The sequence below is a fragment of the Mustela nivalis genome (assembly GCF_964662115.1).
Source record: "Mustela nivalis genome assembly, chromosome: 15".
Classification (NCBI taxonomy): Eukaryota; Metazoa; Chordata; class Mammalia; order Carnivora; family Mustelidae; genus Mustela; species Mustela nivalis.
The window spans coordinates 27444841-27463122 of record NC_139034.1 but is presented as its reverse complement, the minus strand read 5'-3'; the positions used below and the strand labels follow the sequence as shown (position 1 = coordinate 27463122).

Here is an 18282-nt window from a genome sequence, read left to right as displayed (position 1 = left end):
AATTGGAAATTGGGAGGGTGATGGTCCTATTAACAAATACTGTAAGTTAGGAGGAGGAACCAGTTTGGAGCTGTGTAGTGAGCCTATTGATTTTATAGTATCGTGGCCATCTGGGTCAAGTTATCCATCAGGCAGTTGAATTAGCTTGAAGCTGGGGCTACATTCCTAGGAACTCTGTGCAGTGGTGAGAATTAAATTCAGAGGTAAAAGACAGAGGCAGCAGGAACTCCAGAGGGAGTTGTAGGGTAAAGCCTTGGGAGATAGTCATGCTTCAGAAAAACCTAGAGAAGAGGAGGCATGATTAGGTTGATTAGAAGGGTCGGCAGAAGAAGATCCTATAGTGCTTTGGAAATCCAGGGGTGCAGATAATATATATTGGCTCCTCCAGGTACACTCCCCATCCCTCTCCATTCTGCTTTCAGCCCCAGGCTGTCCCTGTATGGCTCCATGTCTTCAGCTTCAGGATGAGTTTAGTCAAAGGGGAGTCTGGGAGGAGAACCAACGGAGGGGGAACAGGGAGAAGTTGCGTTGGGGTGGCTCTGACCCTTATCCAAAGGTCACTCTTGGCTCCTTTCAAGCACCTGCTATGCATGATTCTTTCTCCTTACAGGTTCCATAAATTTCCCCCTTTAGGACCAAGAACGGTAACAGCCCAGCTTCTGCCATATTTGAATTAATACTATTCATATGATTCTCTTAACTCTGCCTGCACTTTTATAATAGTTCCTTATAAATTTTCCTAAGTTATCTTAATTTGAGTGTTCTGCATTTCTCTTGTTGGGACCCTGATTGATGTATCTGCTGAACCCTAATTCAAACAGTAAGTATTGACTAGCAGTATGCCTGGGAACACCAAGGTTGTCCTAGCCTCAGTCAATCGCTCTTTTTATTTATACTGGAATCAACAGCAAAACTTAATTTCAGCCATAATTCTACCTCGTTCTTGGACTCCTACCCACACCCTGCTTGCAATTGAGTAAAAGGAACCTTTGGTAATCAAACTAAGCTAGGCCTAAAACCAACACCACGCTTTTTGACAAAGATGCTGATCTATGCATGAAGAAATTGAGCACACCCATAGATAAGAGAATAGCATCCCTGATTCTTGATCCTTTTCAGATGGGCACAACCAGCAGTCTTGGCCGAATGCTGTAAATTACAGAAGAATCCCTTCTCCTTGGCCATGTGAAAGAAATCCTTAGTGCTGCCCAGAGGTCAGTGGACATCCATGTTGGTGGTCCAGCTTCTCGGGTGCCTCTCAACTTTCAGAACCATACCTTACTCTGGTTTGCTAGCTTAAAGAAGACTTCCAGGACAAAAATACCCAACCCCAGATATCTAACCAAACCAAGCCTGGGAGCCCATGGAGCCAAAGACAAGATGAGTGATCTTTTTCAGTGAAAATACTTTAGTGACGGGAATTATAGAGGGAAACTCCTGTAATCCTGGGACAAGGAGGGGCATGGTGAGATTGCTTATGTTTCTGATCCTTGGCCCTTCCCTGCAGAATCTCTAAGGACAGGGTTCTGTGGCCTTGGCAAGGATAAGCTTTAGGTTTCAGGAGAGAAAGAAGTAGTCTTTGATAGTCAAGGAAGCATGTCTAAGTGGTGAGTAAGTACAGGGGCTGAGGTTTCAAGAGCAGCTGGGCTGGGAATATGGAGCTGTTCCTCATCTTATTATCACATAGAGACAGACTTCTGAGTATTTCTTTGGTCACTGGTCAGACCTGTAGTACGGCTTTCCGGATGGCGAGAAAACGCTAAGAATGAGCCATCTCAGAGACGGCCAAGCTCTTGAGCATCGCAGGGCCTGGGGGAAGGGGGGAGCAGATTTCTGATGAATGACAGGTCCTGCTGTCAGGATTCTGCAGCTAGAGTCATAAGATTGGCAGATGCTGCTAAAAAAGCAAGTACCTTCCATTCAAGGCAGTGCTCCTAGCATTTCACAGCCAAAGGAAGGATATACTCTGGGGAGAGCCGTCCGGGTGGCTTAGTGCTGGAGATGGGAGCGGCTTGGCACGTAAACCTTGACCCCCTCAGCTTAAAGAGGAAGCTACGGGGAAGGAATTCTGCACTGTGAAATAGATTTCTGGGGTTGCTTATATCATCTTTAGGCTTAGGGTTCCCATAATTACTGGTAATCCAAGTCTCACCTTGAGGTTTTAGGAGTGAGAATGTTATCCTAGCCATTGGCAGTTTGATGGTGATTTTTAAGTTATTTCTTCTGTGCATTTAGTACCTTCAACAGAAATGCATGCCAAGACTTGCTATAAATAATCCTGATCAGGATAATCAAAAGCTGTAACCACGTGACTTCCTATTTCCCTTTCGCTTTGATGTATATCTACTATGTTCTCTGAGATACAGCTACTCCTATTTTTTACTCCTAATTCCTTGACACTGAATCTTCCTAAACCATATGCATCATTTTCCCTTTTTCCTGAACATACACGCATGTTAAAAATCTTTCTTATAAGTGGAGAAATTTATAGCAAACAGCAAATGCTGCATCCATTCAAGGTATTGGAGAAATCCTGAAGGATTCGAAGCAAGTGCGTTTAGCTACATTGAGCAGCAAAAACACAATGATAATCCCGAGGAAGAAGAGGGAAAAGCATGACTGGGAAAATATAGAGTGCAATAACAGGACAGTCTCGAAATGATAGCTCTGTGATATGAATGTGATATAAAATTCATTTTTAATAATCAAAGGTCTCATTTGCATAAGTACTTATTAAGTATCAGACACTGTTCTGAGCGCATCGCATAAACCATCTGATTTAATTCTCACATCAGCACTCCGAGGTAGGCACAGCCATTATTCAGATTTGCTGCATGGTGACACCGTGCCCAAGTCAAGTAGATCAAGTATTCAAATTTAGGCGCCACCTTGGAGGCTGATTACTCTTACGCCCACATGAAAAAGATGGTACTTTCAAATTAGAGAAGGGGTGTGTGTGTGTGTGTGTGTGTGTGTGTGTGTGTATAGTTGGCTTTCTTAGTAACAGACACTTTACAAAGATGTGTGTAGAGCTTAGGGAAAATGCCCAGAGCTAGAAGCCGGGGAGTGATCACCCCTACACCCAAAATGACAGGAGGAGAAGTTGGTGAAACTCTAAAGCAGAGAGAATCATGTTATTCTGTAGGGAGACATCGTCAGCCACATGCTAGGACATGCAGGAGATAATTGTTAGCATCTCTTCCCCACTCTTTATTATATGGTATCACATTGGCAGCCATCGAGGTTGTGGTGATAATCCTACACCACAGAAATCAGCAAATACTAGGAACAAGAACTCTCCCTCCTCCTCCTCCTTCTATTCAGAGAGCCTGTTGTTAAACATTTATAAGCACACTGTTGGATACAAAGAACCTGAGGCAATCTCTTAATGTGGGAGCTGAGAAAACTCACACATAGACCTTGCTTTCAAGGTGGAAAGAAGACCCAACTCAGTAGGAAGCCAGAGAACACTGGAGCCTCTTGATCCATCCTGTTCAAAGCATCCTCTGGGGGAGAGAGCAGGTGGAGGATGGGGGAGAGGGAATACCTTCCTGTCCATCCTTATCACCCCTGATTTCTCACAGCAATGGAGGTAACGCTGGCTGACAACTGGAAAGAGTGAGTTCCAGTAGGGCTAGCAAATTCGTTCATTTTTCGGTTTGTTTTTATTTCTTATTCCTTTAAACAATAGAAACTGAATAAGTTGTTTTTTATGTATCTTTATTTTTATTTATGTATCATATACATATATGATATATAATATATATAGTGATAAATATGATCTTCATTATTATATTATTTAATTTTTTAAAAGATTTTATTTATTTATTTGACAGAGATCACAAGTAGGCAGAGAAGCAGGCAGAGAGAGAGGGGGAAGGAGGCTCCCTGCCGAGCAGAGAGCCTGATGTGGGCTCGATCCCAGGACCCTGGGACTATGACCTGAGCCAAAGGCAGAGGCTTTAACCCACTGAGCCACCCAGGCGCCCCCATATATTATAAAATTTATTAGAAAGTTATAAGATTTATCAGAAAATCAAGAAAGAACCTAAAGAATGAGGCTCACAAAGGGCAGAACCAGGCAGGTCTGGATTATCTAAGTGGTAGGAAGTAATCAATGATCCCTTCAAAGCATCTCTGTTTAAATAAAACCCATTCCATTTAATAGTCCTTAAGTGACCTTGCTCAAGATGAACTGTCTCAGAATAAAATTTGATTGGCTAACTTCAGTCAGTGATTACTCTTGGCAAAAAGAAGACGGGGTTCCTTGACTGACAGTCTCACAGAGACTCTCAAAATAAAGAGCCAGTAATCTCCAACAAGGAATTCAGAGTGCTCTTGAGAACAAGAGGGTGAATGGGTGCTGGGAAGCCAAGAAACAGCAAATGTCCACTACCATCTGGGACATGACCTTGCTGCAGGGCCCCTTTTGAGTTGGGGGGGGGGGACAGGGACCATTAATATGGAAGTAATTGAGAATTAATTGTTCTTTAAAAGTCTCCAGGCATAATGTCAATAGTTCAGAAGGTAACGCTATTTGACATTAACAGAGCTCACACTGAAAAAATCACAGGTATGTAAATAAATGTTGGAATGAAAATAAATAGGAAATTGAAAGAAAAGCTGAGATGTGCTGATGCTTAAAGAAGATCACATGTTACTGTTTTGCCAAACCTGATGAACAGGTAAGTATGTTCCAGCAGCATACAGAATAAGTGGAAATTTACATTACAGCTAATCATGGAAGCCAGGTGGTGAGAAGAATGTGTCTGTAGGGGACTTTGTGGTCCACTTCAGCTGTAAATGAGTGAAGAGAAAATGCTTGACCTTCCTGTCTGTGGTCCCTGACCTACATGGTCCTTTTACTCTTCTCTCTACTTCTCTAAACTCCGAGGCCCTTCAGGACCCAACATACACGTCCTTTCTCTCAGAGCCCTTCACGGACCAGCTCAATCCAGCCCAATCCATAAAGAAATACCGCTTCTTGTCCCATGCACGTGGCACTTCCCAAATGTCCCCTTAGGTTGTCACACAGCTCCTGGCATGCGTACCCTGACCTTCACCTGGGGTCCAGGAATAATGAAGGCAGGATCTGTGTGATGACAAGAAGTTGGCTGTTGGAGGTTTAATGTGACTTTTATAAAACTCAGTCTTTCTTCCCTTTTCTAGTTCCTCATCCACCTAAACCTTGAAAATAGGGACTGTAACCAGGATTTGTCCCTCCTCTCTCTCTCTCTTTTTTTTTTCTATACTACAATGTTCTGGAGTGAATTAATGAAAGGATACATGTAAAAGCCAACCCAAGACTTACACCTGGATGTTTTCATTTTGTCTGATGCTCATTGCCCTATCAGTCAAGATGTCCCAAGCACATAGGAAGATTCTTTCAATGGTTACTAATGTTGGTAGTATTGTCTCATCCTGCCTGTTTTCCCTCAATGATCTCATCTATTTGGGCAGTTTCAGCTGTGGTCTTTAAAGGGATGACTCTCCATCTGCCTCCAGCCAGCTCACTTCCCAAACCCAGGCCCATATTTCCAACTGGATGTTTGTTTTTTTTTTAATTTATTTATTTGTCAGATAGAGATTACAACCAGGGAGAGAGGCAAGCGGGGGCAGGGGGTGAGGAGGGGAGCAGGCTCTCTGCTGAGCAGAGAGCTCGACGTGGGGCTTGATCCCAAGACCCCGGGATCATGATCATGACCTGAGCCAAAGGCAGAGGCTTTAACCCACTGAGCCACCTAGGCGCCCCCCCCAACTGGATGTTCTGTAGACATCAGACTCAATAGGTCCTGAATTTAACCCTACCTTCTTGTTACTGAAGCCATTGACCTCTTGTTACTGAAGCCATTGACCACAGTCCGAACTGGGATAGATACCACTTATGCCTGAAATCCCAGAAACGTTTAGGTTCCAGCATCTCCCTGTCACTGTCTCCCACCCAGGATTCTGTCTGAGTCTACCAGTGTGTTCGTAAGATTCCATTTTTTTTCTGCAGCCTCATGTCGGACCTTCATTAAGTCTCAACTTAAATCTTGCAAGAACATCCTGACTAGTCCCTCTATCTCCACCCACCACCCCAGCCCATGCTCTATGCTGTCACTAGAGTTCTGTTCTTAAAGACACTGGTAAGGTTGTATCAAACCCCAGAACCCTCTACACACACCAAAGCTTCTAATCCCTTGCTCTTGCATATAAACAATTCAAGCTGCCCACAATATATAGCCTCATCTCCTCTACAATCCCCAAACCTGAAGCCTCCCCCTCACGCCATTTCCCATTCCCAGAATATGCCCTCCACTGTCACACAATGAACCTTGCTAAACTGTTTCCTTTGTCTCAAATAGTCTTGCTACTCAGCCCAGGGTCTTCTTAATCTGGCATCTTCCAAGACACTTAACCAATTTTAATAGTTAAAATTAATCTTTTCTTCAAGTAATAGCGACTATTATCGAGAGCTGAATATGTGCTGGGGATTTAAGTCCATTATCATGTTTAATCCTCACCACTCTCAAGCAAGTTAGGGATTATGGGCCCATGATTCCTTATCCAAAGCCTTGAGGCCCACTATGCTTCCAAGTTCAGAATGTCTTGTTTTTTGGAAAGCTGTTGGTGGTTGGGTCTATTTACTTGACTGTTATAAATAATATATAATAGCTTATGAACAAGACCTTACTAAGAAAATAAATGGCTCAAACTAATTTGGATCAGGAAAGTAATTTGGATGAGGATAAGAGCCATCATTTTGCTGGATGTTGTGCTTTCTTTTTCTTTCTTTACTTTCACTTCCTTCTGCGACTTACCACAACCTTTACTCAGCACTTCCTATCAAAATCACAGGCCTCCTGCTACTGCAGTGAAAAGCCTTTCTTCATTTTTCCAGCCTATTTTACAATTAATTCATCATTTTCTCCAGCAAAACAAAAATCATCTAGCATATAGATGCTAGATAATTATTCCCTTCTTCTCTCACAAAAATAGTTTATGACAACTAATCCTAGTCTTTAGAAATTCAATGTAAACACCACAAATTCATTTGCTTTACTCTTTTAGGGGTCTGGATACAGAAGAGACCAAGAATGTAGAGCCTGGCAGGGACCCCGAAGACCAGCCAGTATGTATGCCCTGGCTCTACCCAGGTATCTGTTGTCCTTGAAGAGACTAAGGAGTCAAGTTCACACAGCTGGCTAGTGACACAATACTAGCTAGATCCCAACTGTCCCCACTCTCACCTCCCCACCTCCATCCCCAAGCAAGCACTGATCCACTTTCTGTCACTATAGATTATTTTCCTAGAATTTGATAAAAATGGAATCACATGGTATTTTTTGAATCTGGTTTCTTCCACTCAACATACTGTTTTTGAGATTCATGAATCTACATTGTTGTATGTACTGGAAGAGTGTTCTTTCTTATTGTTGAGTAGTATTTTATTTTAAAGATATATTGCAATATATTTATCTGTTCTTCTGCGGATGGATGTTTGGATTATTTCCAGGTTTTGACTATTATGAATAAAACTGCTATGAACAGCTATGGCTGTTTGGGAATATATATTTTCATTTCCCTTGGGTAGATACTTATGAGTAGGTTTGATGGGTCATAGGATAGGTATATATTTTATTTTGTGAGAAATTACATTTGCCTCACATCTCTACCTAAAATTGGGGTTGTCAGCTATATTACCCAGGGTTCTTCAGAGAAACAGAACCAATAGTCTATAAAAAGAGATTTATTATAAGGAATTGGCTTATGTGATTATGGAAGCTGAGAAGTCCCATGATCTGCCATCTGCAAGCGGGAGACCCAGGAAAGCTGATGGTGTAATTCAATCTGAGTCTGAAGGCCTGAGAATCAAGAGAGCTGATGACATAAATACTAGTACGGGGTGGGAGAAGATGAGATGAGATGTCGCAGCAGAGAAAAAGAGGCAGAAAAATGGGGGGGGGGGTATTCCTCCTTGCCTCACCTTTTGTTCTACTTAAGCCTTTAACAGATTAGATGATGGCCACCCACTCTGAGGAGAGCCTTATACTTCACAGAATCCATCAGTTTCAAATATTAATCTCATCTGGAAACATCCTTACAATCATACTCAGAAATAATGGCTAGTCAAATACCTGGTGAATTCCCTCATCCAGTCAAGTTGCCATATAAAATTAATTCTCCCATTAGGCTTTTAAATTTTAGTCTTTCTAGTGAGTGTGAAATTGTATTTATTGTGGTGTGAATTTGCGTTTTCCTGATGACTAATCTTTATTTCCCTGATGAATTTTCATGTGATTATCGGCCATTCCTTATACCTTCTTTTATGAGGGGGTCTATTCAAATCTTTTGCCCATTTTTAATTGAGTTATGTTTGTCCTTTTAATATTGAGTTATAAAAGCTCTTTTTTAAAAAGATTTTATTTATTTGTTCATGAGAGACAGAGAGAGAAAGAAGCATAGCCAGAGGGAGAAGCAGGCTCCTGATGGGGCACGAATGCCAATGCAGGTCTCGATCCCAGGACCCTGGGATCATGACCTGAGCTGAAGGCACATGCTTTACTGACTGAGCTACCCAGGTGTTCTGAGTTATAGAAGTTCTTTATGTATTCTGAATACAAGTCCTTTGTCAGATATGCGTGTTACAAATAAATTTTTCCAATAGGTGGCTTGCATTTTCATATTATTAAAGATGTCATTAGGGGAGCTCATTTCAAAAATTGATATGAGCTCTAACCTCTAAATCTAGTAAGTTCTTTCATGGGTTGTAACCTTTTGTATCCCATCAAAAACATCTTTTTTTTTTTTTAATGTACTCCAGTGTCACAGAGGTTTTTCTCTTTTTTTTCCTGGAATCTTTATTGTTTTAAATTTTGTATTTATGTCTATGACCCATTTCGATTTATTTTTGTGTATGGTGTAAGGTGAGTTGAGGTTTGTTTTTATCCTGTATAGATTTCTAGTTGTTTCAGCACTGTTTGTTGAAAAGATTATATGTTCTCACTGAATTATCTTGTATAATTGTTGAAAATCAATGGGCCACGAATGTCTATCTCTATTTCTGTACTCTGTTCTACTTTGTTGAGCTATATATCTATTGTTAGGACAAGTCACACTGTCTTCATTACTGTAGCTTTATAGTAAGGCTTTAAATAGGGTAATTTCTCCCGCCTTTTTTTTTTTTCCCCTAAATTATTTTGGCCATTCTTGGTCATTTTGCAATCAGCTTGCCAATTTTCACAAAAAATCCTGTTGGAATTTTTATTGGATTTGCATTCAATCTACAGATCAATTTTGGGAGAACTGACAGACATTCATACTGATAATATGAAGTCTTCTAATCTATGAATGTGGCATATTTCACCGTTTATGTGAATCTTTAAATTCTCTTGGTAGTATTTTGTATTCTTCAGTGTTTAGGCTTTGCACGTGCTTAATTTCCGTAATATTACATTTTTATGTTATAAGAAGAATTTTAATTTATTTTTTCCTAATTTTATTTTTTGTTTGTTCCACTATACAGAAATACAATTGATTTGTATATATTAACCTTATATCTTGAGCACTTATGAATGCTAAGAGCTTTTTTTTTGGTTCTTCAAAACTTTCTATGAATAAAATAACTTCATTTATGAATAAAGCCAACTTTATGTCTTCATTTTCAGTTTGTATGCCTTCTGCTTCTCCCTTTCTTTTCTTTTTTGTTTTGTTTGTTTGTTTTATTGTCCTGCCAGAATCTCTAGCGCAATATTGAACAGAAATGGTGAGAATGGACAAGCTTGCCATATTGTCAATTCTATGACAAAAACATCCAGTCTTTCAACACAAAAGATGACCTTAGTCTTAAGATTGTTTGGTTTTGTTTCATAGATGTTCTTTATTAGGTTGAGAAAGTTACTTCCTATTCCAAGTTTATTGAGAGACTTTATTAAAATTCCCTCTCAATGTGGTGAGTTACATTGATCGATGTTCAAGGGCTAACCAAGTTTGTATTCCTGGAATAAATGTGCTATTATTTTTATATCTTGTTTGTGATATATTATCCTTGTTTTATCTTGCTGAATTGGATGTGCCAAACTTTTGTTAAAGATTTTTGCACCCATGCTTATGAGGAATATTGGCCTATAGTTTCATTCTCTTGTAACTTTTATGCTTAGTTTTGGTGTCAGGTTAATCTTGGCCTTATACAATAATTTGGAAATTATTCCTTTATCCTGTGCTTTCTGAAATGGTTTTTGAAGGATTTGTATTATTTCTTCCTTAAACATCTGATAGAATTTACAGGGAAGCCATCTGAGCAAGGTTTTAAGTTACTAATTCAATTTCTTTAGTAGGTATGAGATTATTTGAATTTTCTATTTCCTCTTATGTCATTTTCATAAATTCTGTCTTCCAAAGAAGTTGTCTATTTCATCTAAGTTGTCCAATTCATTTACATAACGTGTTCATAATGTCTCTTTATTAACCTTTAATGCCAATAGGCTCTATATATTCTTTTATTCCTGATATTATTAGTTTGTACCTTCTCTGTTTTTTCATTGATCTTTTGAAAGATCTGGGTTTGGTTCCATTAATCTTCTCTGTTTTTATTTGCTTTTTGTTTAATTGACTCTTACTCTTTATTTCTAACTGGTTACTTTGAGTTTAATTGGCTCTTCTTTTTCTAATTTCTTAGGGTCAAAACTTATATCATTGACATTAGACCTTTTCTCCTTTCCTAATATAAACATTTAAAACTGTAAGTTTCTCTCTAAGCACTGCTTCAGCAAAACAAATGTTGAAATACTGTGTTTTCATTATCATTCATTTCATAATATTTTATTTCCCTTGCAATTTCTTTGACTCATGGGTTATTCCGATTCATGCTATTTCATTTCCAAGTATTTGGCACTTTCTTTTTTTATTGTTTTATTTCTCATTTAATTCTATTGCAAACAATATGCTATATAAGATTTCAGTCTTTTGAAAGAGATTTATTTTATGGCCCAGGATATGGTCTGTTTTGATGAACATTTCATATGTGTAGCCTGAAATTGTTGGGTGTATTGTTCTATTGATGTCAATTATGTTACAGCAGTTGATAATGTTGCTCAGATCTTCTTATATTCTTACTGATTTTTTGGCTTTTTGTTCTATTAATTACTGAGAGAAACATATTAAAATCTCTAACTATGTTTATGCATTTGCCTATTTTTCTTTAGTGCTACCAGTTTTTGCTTCATATATTTTGAAGCTCTACACTTATTTTGTGTTATGATAGTAGATAAAACTCTAATGTATTGTAACAATAGATAATATATCATCATAAAATGTCCCTCTCTGCTGCTTATTAAACTTTTCTTAAATTCTATTTATCTTTTATTAATATAGACATTCTAACTTTCTTATGTTTACAGTTTGCCATATATATCTTTTTTGATACTTTGACCCTATTTATGTCTCCATAGTTAAAGTAAGGCTTTTATAGACAGCAAACGATTGGGTCTTGGTTTTTTATTTTTATTTTTTAAGATTTTTATTTATTTATTTGACAGAGATTACAAGTAGGCAGAGAGGCAGGTGGAGAGAGGGTAGGGAAGCAGGCTCCCTGCTGAGCAGAGAGGCTGATGCGGGGCTTGGTCCCAGGACCCTGGGATCATGACCTGAGCTGAAGGCAAAGACTTTAACCCACTGAGCCACCCAGGTGCCCCTGGGTCTTGCTTTTTTGTCCAGTCTTTTTTGTCCATAGTCTCACAATCTCTGCTTTTGGATTGGAGTGCTTAGTCAAGGACTGCCTGGGTGGCTCAGCTGGTTAAGTGCCTACCTTGGGCTCAGGTCATGATCTCAAGAGTCCTGGGATCCACTCCCACATGGACTTCCTTGCTCAACAAGGAACCTTCTTCTCCCTCTCACTCTCCCTCTGTGCTCTCCCTCCCTCTCTGTCTCAAATAAATAAATAAATAAAATCTTTTTTTAAAAATGGAGTGCTTAGTTAACTTAATTTTTGATCTAATTGGGTTTTGGTCTACCATTTTGTTATTTACTTTCTATTTGTCTTACCCGTTTTTGTTCCTCTGTTCCTCTTTTCTTACCTTCTTTTTTTTGTGTTAATCAGTTATTGGTAGATTGAATTTTAATTCCTGAATTTTAATTCCTCTTTTCTTACCTTCTTTTTTGTGTGTGTTAATCAGCTAATGGTAGATTGAATTTTAATTCCTGTATTTACTTTTTAGCTGTATCTTGGTATTATTTATTTAGGGATTGTCCTAGGGATTACAGTCTCTATCACAATTTACTTAAAGTTAATGTTGAATTAATGGTAAATTTGAAATACAGGAACTCTGTGACAATATGGTTCTGCTTAACATTTACTCATTGTGCTAGTGTTATATATATATTACATCTGTATGTATTATAAACCAACTAATACTAGTTTCCAAGTTTCTGGTTCTTTATGCCTGATTCATGATGAGATTTTGAATTTCAAACAACATTCTCAACAGTTATAACCTGACCCAACAAGGTCAAAATGAATTTCTCATTGCACTAAAAAAATTCCGAAAAACATTTCATGTCTTTATGCCACTATAAAAGCTAGTGATGGGGAAACCTGAGCAGCTCATTGAGGTTTATTCCTTGCCTCTGAAACAAACGTTTGGAATATTTAAATTTCAAAGTTTAAAGAGAATTTAAAATCTTGTCAGCACTCTTGCTTTATACTCAAAAAGTGGCATCCAGACATGTAAAGGGATGATCTGAGATCACATGCATTCATTTATTTAGTAATTCACTGAAAAAAGCCACCATTCGTTGTGAAAGCATTTATTTCGTGCTTACCCTGTACCTATTAATGAAGATACAAAAATGACTAAGAACTACAAGGTGTTGAATTGTACACTTAAATCTGGTGAGTGTTATGGTAGGTAAATTATTCTTCAGATAAATCTGTTAAAAAATGAGTAAGAGCCAATCCTTTCCATCAAGGAGATCAGAGTGTAATGGAGGTCTAAGACACACATAGACTATTACAATAAGATGTGAACATGCTATAACAGACCTGTATGCTTCGCTACTTAATGTTGGAGCACCCTGGGGCTCAGGCTTGGGCCTCTGATATTTTCTTTCCACAACCACTCCCTTTATGATCTCATTCAGTGTCATGGCTTTAAATACCAATTATATGCTGGTGACCCCAAAATTTATATATCTAGCAGATGTCTCTCCCAATTCCAGACTCATATATCCAACTGACAACTAGATATCTCTCCTTTTAAGGCTAATTAGCATCTCAAATTCAATGACCAAAACCAAATTCCTTATCTTCCCCCTCCAAATCTGCTCCTTCCAAAACCTTCATCATCCCAATTCATCAACAGCTTCATCTTTCTAGTTGCTTGGGCCAAAAAACCTTGGAGTCATCTTTGACTTGTCTCTTTCTATCATTTAATCCATCATGACGTCCTACTGGCTCTACAGTCGACATATATCCAGAATCTGACTACTTCCCACCACCTCCCCTGCTGCAATTCTGGTCCAAACCACCATCTTCTCTTGTCTGGATTATTTCCTTGTCCCCCAACAGTCCATATTGTATAAAGCAGAAAAACCTTTAAATACGTAACTCAAGATAAGTCATTTCTCTGATCAAGTCTTCCAATAGTTTCCCCTCTTCCTACTACTGAAAGCCAAAGTCCTCAGAGGGGCTTCAAAGACCCCATAAAAGTCTGGGCTCCCATCTCCATTCTATTTTCTTTCTTATCTAGTCTCCATTACTGGTTTTTCTGCTCATTCTGTTCCATGCACATGAGCTTCTTTGCTGTTTCTCAAATATTACTCGCAAGCTCTTCCTTCAGGGCCTCTGAACTTACCATTCCCTCTCTCTAGAGCTCTCTTCATCAGATATACCCATTGCTCAATCCCTCACCTGCTTTAAGCCTTTGCTCAGAAGTCAACTTCTTGCAGAAGTCTCCCCTAATTATTCAATTTCAATCTGTAAGCATCTCACTGGTACCCTGACACTTCCTACTACTCTTCCGACTCTATTTTCTCCATAAGCACTTATTTCCTTAAATAAACCTCATAAACAGTTTATTTATTTGGCTCATTTTCTGTTTATTCTCAATAGGCCAAGAGCCCTATGAAGGCTCATCTGTGTTCATCATTGTTTTGCAGCATCTAGAACAGTTGAGATATTCAAGAAAATGCTTGCATGAGTGTACCAATGTGCCTCATGATGTTAGAGAAGAAAATGGGTGTATTCAGACCAGGTTTGTTTGCATGTTTGTTCGTTTATTTGTTTGTGGGAGGGCTATGATGGAGGAAAGGTTGCTAGATGTCACGGGAATGTTAACTGTGCAAATGATAGTTGAACTTAGCCTTGAAGGATGATCAGGAATTTTCTAGACAGAGAAGATAGTGAAGGGCCTTCCAGGTAGAAGGAGCATCATGTGTAAAAGCAATATTTTACAAAAGCATGGCAGGAGCATAAAATACCAATGAGTATGACCTAAGGGCAGAGTGGAGCAGAAAAAATGAATTGATGGGTCCAGAGAGGTGGCCTGGAGGGCTGATCAGAGCCAGCCGTGAAAGATGGAGCCAGATTAGACCTGGGTCTTTCAACTCCCTCTCTGGTGTCTTGACCACTGCTTTGGAAAGACGCTTTTCAGCATACAACTGATTTTTCCTTTGGGTATTATAGGTTAATACCTTTACCACTCGTGTTTCTGTTTATAAATAAATTGATACTAGAGAGTGAGATTTAAGATGGTGATTCTAAAAGTATGTACATTTTAAAAAACAAAAAGCTTGAAAGTGTTTGTATTCTTGAGATAGAGTATAGGTTTTTAATTATTCAAATCCAAAAGACTGAAATAATCAAAGTTTCTAAAGAAGTGACAGCTGGTGCCTGGTGCAAACCTATTTTCACCATCAATTTAGAGTTCAAACTCTGTAGGAAAAAAATGCCAATGATCTCACACAGAGAGGACTTTGGAAATGGATATAAATTTGAGGGGGGATTGAAAAATGTCCTCCGCATATTTTTGGCAGTTGACAACTGACACTGGTATTACGTTAACTATTATATATTTGAATTATTAAATTAAGCAATGAGGAGTAGGAATTGTAGGTAGTGAATTGATCACAGGCTATCATTTTTATTGTCTTAGGTGGCTTATTGGTTTTATTGTCAAAAGTGATATTTCTTATACTTCAATTTTTCTTAATTCCACTTGTAAGGCTGATGATCTTGCACCTTTTTGTTAACTTGGTTAGGCTGAAATACTAAACATTAAAAAGAGGCAATAAGTAGAACAATTATGTTAATTCATTCAAAAATTTCTGACAGCCTATTATAAAAAAGGAATGTACCTTGGTTTTGGATTCCACACAACACAAAAGCAAGTAGTTATTTCTTTTTTCTTAAAATAACCGTGAGGAACACATTGATCTATAGTGTGGAGATTAACCATTCAAATTAACTTGTAAATTTATAGTCTTATGTGATTAAGATGAAACAGTTGTGAGAATGCCCCAGAAGTCCTATGGAAAGCATATCATTTCCACTGACTTGCATGCACAACTGACTAAAATTTTGTTGGAAGTCCTATTGGCCTATGCTTAGTTTCAGACAACAAAAATATTTCTAAGATTCCTTACATCTGAGTGAACTCAGCTCACATCTAGCCCTTGAGTGCCTGATACCACGACAACAAGACCCATTTTCTCTTTATCAACATATATCCTCATAGCATTTTTAAATTGCATTCCTTGCAATATGTAGCAAGATCTACACAGATGTTCTGTCACTCTGACCTAGCAGTTCTACTCCTGGGAACGTATCCAAAGGAACTAATTCCACAGAAGCAAAAATCTAGATGCACAAAGATTTTTTATTACAGGGCCATCTATAACGGCCCAAATCGGGAAGCAATCCAAGTTTCCACAAAAGGAAAATGATGTAAGAAGGTGTAGTCCATCAACAAGGTGTCCTATTACCTGATCATTTCAAGTCAGAACCATGAAGAGACTGCAGAAATGACAAAAATATATTTGATAAACCTTGAATTCAAAGGTGGCATTTTAAAAACAACATTCATGTTGTGATGATAAATATGTAAAAAGAGATGGATGTGTGGAGGACCTGGAGATAAAATACACAAAGGAAAATAAGTGTATTAAGATAGAGGAATTAGGAGTTTGTTTTACTTCTTATAAACATTTTTCAAGTTTCGTTTTACATCAACTTTTCTCTCTTTTTTAAGATTTTAGTTTTAAGTCATCTCTACAGCAAGGTGGGGTTTGAACTCACCACCCCGAGATCAACAGTTACTTGCTGTACTGATGACTAAGCCAGCCAGGCGTCCCTGCATCAACTTTTCAACTGAGGATTATATTATGAAGAATCAACTCATACCATAAGGATACGTGCACATAGATCATAAATAAAAGTGGCATGTTTACAGTAGGATCCACTTGTGTTCTCTTTGAGCTCCCTACTATCACCACCTCTGGAACTATTGTTATCTCCAACCCTTTGTGACTGTATGGGAGATAGGGCCCTTGAGGAGGTGATTAAGATGAAATGAGATTCTGAGGATGGAGCCTGGATCCCATAGAACTGGCTTCTGAGAAGAAGAGACACCAGAGGTCTCTCTCTCTCTCCCAGACACGTGAAGACACAGGAAGAAGGCAGCCCTCTGCAGGCCAGGAAGAAGGCTCTCACTGGATCTCAGACCCAGCCTCCAGAACTGTGAGAAATAAATGTCTGTGCTTGAAGCCACCTGGTCTGTGGTATCTTGTTATGGTGGCCCAAGTAGACTAGGACACCCAACCTCCAAGAACCATGTAGGTTGTAGGCACAGCATTCCGGACAGACTGCATGGGCCCCAGGAACACAATGTGCCCCTGCTCTGACTGCCAGAAGTCCAGCTTTGGGGGCAGGTCCAGAATCAGTAATGGAAATGTAAGTTCTGTCAGCTGTGGCAACTCTTCACACTCAAAGTATGTTAAAAAATCAGGTGCTTTCATACAGAAACCTGACAGCCCACTGGATACCAATGGACGCAAGCACTCATCCAAGAAATAGTTCTCGAACACCACCTGTGTGTCTGTTGAGCGCATCCATGCGAGAGATATAGCAATAATCAGAATAGACAAAACTCCTTGTCCTCAGAGAGCTGATCTTCTATGGGGGAACACAGGCGATCAACAAAATGAGTAAGTGAAAGGTATGATATGCTAGATGGTGGTAAGTGCTAAGGAGGAAAATAAGGCAGCAAGGGGGCTAGGAAATAAAGGTTGATTTTCAACAGAGAGGTTAGGGGAAGTCTTGTGAAGAAGGAATAAAGAGAGGAAGGAGGAGAGGAGGGAACCATGTATATCAGCAAAAGATCATTCCAGAATGACAGAAAGGCAAAGCGCCTGAGATGTGCTGGAAAATCGCCAAGAAGGGCGGTATGGCAAAGAAGAGAAGAAATGAGAAAAGAGAGATGAGGGGCTGTAAGATCACCATCATGCAGAGCTCCTGGAACATTCTATTGACTTCATCTTCTCCACTTAGCAGAGGCAGGGGCTTTTTACATTGTTACCAAGTCTCTCTGGCTGCTGTGTGGGCAACGCTGCTGCGGAGTAAGCGTTGGAATACATGCTCTATAGTATAGGCTTCCCGGGGCTTCCTTCACCGATTACCACAAACTGGTGGCTGAAAACAAGAGAAATTGATTCTTCCATGTTTCTAGAGGCTGGAAGTCTGAAATCAAGGTATCTGCAGGGTTGGTTTTTCTTCTGGAGCCTCTGAGAGAGAATCTGCCCCATGCTTCTCTCAGCTTCTGGTGGCTACAGCAATCCTTGGCATTCCTTGACTTGGCGCTACAAAACTCTACTCTCTGTTTCTGGCTTCATGTGGTCATTTTCTGTGTTGTGTGTGTGTGTGTGTGTGTGTGTGTGTGTGTGTGTGTGTTTGTCTGAAACTCTCTCCTTTTTCTTATGAAGATGCCAATTGTTGGATTTAGGGCCTACCTTAAGCCAGTAGGAGCTCATCTTAACTAATTACATTTATCAAAAACCCTATTTCCAACTAACTCACATTGGCAAGTTCCAGATGAACATGAATTTGGGAGATAGTTATACCGTTCAGTATACATATCTAGCACTAAAATACTATGCTTAAACATACGATCTGAAAAATGGGGCTTTTTTTTTTAAGGTCTGTTCCTACAGTTTATAGGAAGGAAAACCCCATGTGAAGTGCGAGTTGATCCCTCAGCAAGATGGAATTAGCTATAAACAAAGTATACATAAGAAGGCCAAAGTTCACAG

General features: G+C 39.2%; 1 long non-coding RNA gene across 1 annotated transcript in view; it reads left to right on the top strand.

Annotated features, from left to right (window-relative positions):
• Nucleotides 1-16429, top strand: part of LOC309848652 — a 44692-nt gene extending 28263 nt beyond the window's left edge. Inside the window, exons 3-5 of the long non-coding RNA XR_014303187.1 lie at nucleotides 7054-7114; nucleotides 14137-14231; nucleotides 16227-16429. This is a non-coding gene — a long non-coding RNA (uncharacterized lncRNA). The remainder of the gene's footprint in view (nucleotides 1-7053; nucleotides 7115-14136; nucleotides 14232-16226) is intronic.
• Nucleotides 16430-18282: the final 1853 nt, after the last annotated feature.